The sequence below is a fragment of the Lissotriton vulgaris genome, chromosome 5 (genome assembly GCF_964263255.1).
Source record: "Lissotriton vulgaris chromosome 5, aLisVul1.2, whole genome shotgun sequence".
NCBI lineage: Eukaryota > Metazoa > Chordata > Amphibia > Caudata > Salamandridae > Lissotriton > Lissotriton vulgaris.
In genome coordinates this window covers 1,875,020,972-1,875,024,987 of record NC_141693.1, presented here as the reverse complement: position 1 = coordinate 1,875,024,987, position 4,016 = coordinate 1,875,020,972, and positions in this window count along the sequence as shown.

Here is a 4,016-nt window from a genome sequence, read left to right as displayed (position 1 = left end):
TATGAATCTTTGAGTCCTTATGAATTTGTTCAAGAACCTTGGATCTAGGATAGGTCTTAGTGTTTTGTCCACCTTTGGCACGACGAAGTAAGTGGAGTAAACCCCCTTGTTCCTTTGGTTGTGCGGCACTATCTCTAGCGCCTCCTTGCTGAGCAGTTCCTGCGCCTCTAGTCGCAAGAGCAAAGGTTTTGCTGCGTGTGCCTTGTTTTTCTGTTTGGAGGTTGATTTCCTAGCTCTGTACAGTAGTGTGAGAAGGTGGCCTGATATGCAGTGCTCACTATTCTAGTGAACACTATGTATCAGTCCAGCAACCCTTATTGATGATTGGTTGTAAGTCAACCTTATAGACCAGCTATCCTAGTAGCGTGGATACGAGCAGTCTAAGGCTAAAGACTCGAGAGGGCGCGTTAAGCCAGCTGTTTACCACACATATATCCCTTGAATACCCAGTGAAAGGACACCACACAAGTGTTATGAAAATAAACAGTTATTTATTAAAGATCACAACAGCCCTGTACTCTTTATGAGGACAGGGTACTAAGCACCAACCAAAACTCTTACAAAAATACTTAAGTTAGCACAGTATATACAAATGCCCGAGGGGCACGGAAAACCATAGACTCTGAAAGTGGAATGCGAAATTCCTAGCAGGTAAGTACAGTACTAATAGCTTTTGGAATCGCTAGGACTTGACTAGGGAATCGTTAGATTATGTCTAGGAGGCCTAGGGGACTCGGGTGCAGTGTGTGCACTCTCACGCGAGATGCGGGACAAAAGTCTATGGTAGCTAGGAATTAGAAAGTTAGTGTTCTCGGGCGAACCCGACCTGGTAGGGAGAAAACGAAAGTAGATTCTGACCCTTGGATAGTGAGGCTATGCTGGGGCACCGAAATGCCGAAGTTACCTAGCCCAGGGGCTGCAGCTGCATAGGTCTGAAAAGACGTCGGGAATCCTCGTAGACGGACCAGGAGCCGGAAGAAAAGATGCTGGCCGGTGACCAGTGAAGAAAGTTCAGTCGGATCCAAGCCTGGATCTTGAAGATAGATGACACCTGAAAGCAGAGGGGACCAAGTTCGAGACTACTAGCCAGTAGTCAGTGGGCACCAGGAGGGCACCGGATGGTAGCCACCTCGACAAGGTGAGTGGGTGACGCTGTAGCTCGAAGATCTCGCGGACCAGGAGGCGTTGTCGGCGACCAGGATGGAGGATCGAGCTGTCCCACGAAGATGGAAGCTGTCGGCGTCGCTGGACCCAGGATTGGGCAACAAAGCCTTGGCAAATTCAAGCCCACGCGGTGGACCTAAAATGGCGTCTGGAGTGGACCAGGAGGGTCCGGGGTGCCTCTCTTGAACAAGGAAGCAAGGGCCAGCCTGGAGCAACCAGACCAGCAGTCGTGAAGTCGTTGGGCGTCGTTCAGAAGGCCACAAGCCAGCCGGCTAGTAGCCAAACAACGCGGTGCACAGCAAACAGCAGAAGGGCCCCACGCCGATCGTGGAGATGCAGGGGGGCTGATCTTGGGTGCTGGAGCTGCGCAGGGTCGGGGCTTCTCGGACCCCAAAGCACTCACCAGTGGAGGACACGGTGGGCTTGCAGTAAAGATGTCGTGCAGTCTTGGCGATCGTCGGTCCCTTGAGGTCTCGTCGCACTCACGGTTCTCAGCTTGGCTGTAGAGGTGAGTAGAGGTCAGAGGTGCCAGGGAGCCGGGTCTCGTCGAGCTGGGTCGTCGGATTCGTGATGAAAAACTTGCAGCAGACCGCAGTGTTCTTTAGGATGGTGCCCGCTTGATGCAGGGTGACTACTCCTTAGCCACAAGGGAGAATCTTGAAGAAGAAATCGTGAAGTCCTTTCGAAGAAGGTGGTATCTTGATTCCAAAGATGATCTAATTTTAACAGGGGGCCCGCTCCCATCTTTATACTAAAAAAGGGGGCTGACCCGGTGACTAGGTCCTGCCTATGGGTGGGACTAGGTGGGGGGTGGTTACACCCCTCAGCCATGCCGGACTTCCCCAGGCCAGGGGCTGGTGTGCCCCTGGAACTGGTTCAGACCGGCCTATGCGTAGTGAGCACCGGGGTGCCACTCAGCAGTCACCTTCCTGTAAAGCCCTGCCTACCCAGGATACACAAAACCATGTCTGGGACGGTGCTAGCACCGCCCCTGACAGGAAACCCTTTGTCCAGGCTCCCCTCACTGGAAGGACTCCCAGCTGCAGGGGGTCAGACTCGTGTCTGTGGTGGCAGCATCCATTTTGTGGAGCTGAGGCTTCAGTTAACTTTAACCGGGGTTCACAGTTACATACATGTCGTGTCCCTCTAGAAGGGTGGAATGCTAACCCCGTCGCCAGAATTGGCGAGGGGTTAGTATTCCAATTCGTATGACACCTTACTCGACATGTTTTGATAAAGCAATACCAAAGATAGCATTTAACCGCGAGGATTATAATGCACTTAAGAGTATATGGTATGCGATATCATGGAACAGCTATTAGGACTTGATTCCGCAAGCTGCAGACAGGCTCAGCTCATGCCAGAGCACCATCTCACACGATTCCAAGCACTCTGCCTTCAGGATTGTCAAGGCCTGCCATAGGAGTGACTGATAGGAATCTGTGTGTCCATTTTAGGGTTAGGTATAGGTATACTATACCTACAGCAAAGGGTGATTACACGACTTTGCCCCAGCTGTCATGCAGCCAGTTGTGTCAAATTTAGGAGGCCAGCCAGGGGTGGCACAATACGTGCTGCAGCCCCTGGCAGCCCTGGGTACACCTATGCCCTGAGTTACAGGGTCTGATAAGGTGGCCCAGTACCAATTGGTAGATGCACCTAGGGTACATGAGGTAATTTAGAAAGAGAACAGCCAGGCTGTGGGTCTGATTGGCAGGCCCACAGCCAGAGAAAGTCGTAAACCAGTGAAACAAAAGCAAAAAATCTGGGTGATCATAGGATTGCAGACCCTACTCTCCTACATGACCCCCCCCCAAACTTTGGGACAATAAGCTAACCTTGACCAGGTGAGTCTTCTTGTTCTAAGTGGAAATATCTGGAGAGCCCATCGGCATTGCCATGATCAGTACCAGGTCTATGTTCCACTGTAAAGTCCATCCCCTGTAGGGAAATGGACCACCTAAGCAGTTTGGGGTTTTCACCCTTCATCTGATTTAGCCACAAGAGGGGCTTATGGTCGGTCTGAATCTTGAAGTGAGTGCCAAACAAGTATGGCCTCAGCTTCTTCAGGGCCCAAACCACAGCAAAGGCCTCCCTCTCAATAGCTGACCAATTCTTCTCTCTGGGGGTCAGCCTTCTGCTTATAAAAGCAATGGGCTGATCCTGACCATCAAAATTCAGTTGAGAAAGAACAGCTCCCACACCCAACTCAGAAGCATCTGTTTGGACAATGAATGGTTTGGAGTAGTCTGGACTCTTAAGGATAGGTACTGTGCACATGGCCTGCTTTAGGTCATCGAATGCTTTTTGACAGCCTGCTGTCCACTGAACCTTTTTTGGCATTTTTTTACTTGTCAGTTCATTTAATGGTGTCACAATGGAACCATAGTTCCTGACAAATTTTCTGTAGTATCCAGTCAGGCCCAAGAAAGCTCGAACCTGAGTCTGGGTGGTTGGAGGAGCCCAGTCCCTGATTGACTGTATTTTGCTCTCCAGTGGCTGAACCTGGCCTCCACCTACAAGGTGGCCCAGGTATACAACCTGTGTCTGCCCTATCTGGCACTTGGTGGCCTTGATAGTGAGGCCTGCTGCTTGCAGAGCCTCTAACACTTTCCTCAGGTGGACCAGGTGATCCTCCCAGGTGGAGCTAAAGACAGCAATATCATCTAGATATGCTGCACAGAAGTCATCCAGCCCAGTAAGGACTTGATTCACCAACCTTTGGAAGGTGGCAGGTGCATTTTTCAGACCAAAGGGCATTACCACAAATTGATAATGCCCACCAGGGGTTGAAAATGCTGTTTTGGGTTTGGCATCCTCAGCTAACCTGATTTGCCAATACCCAGCTGTTA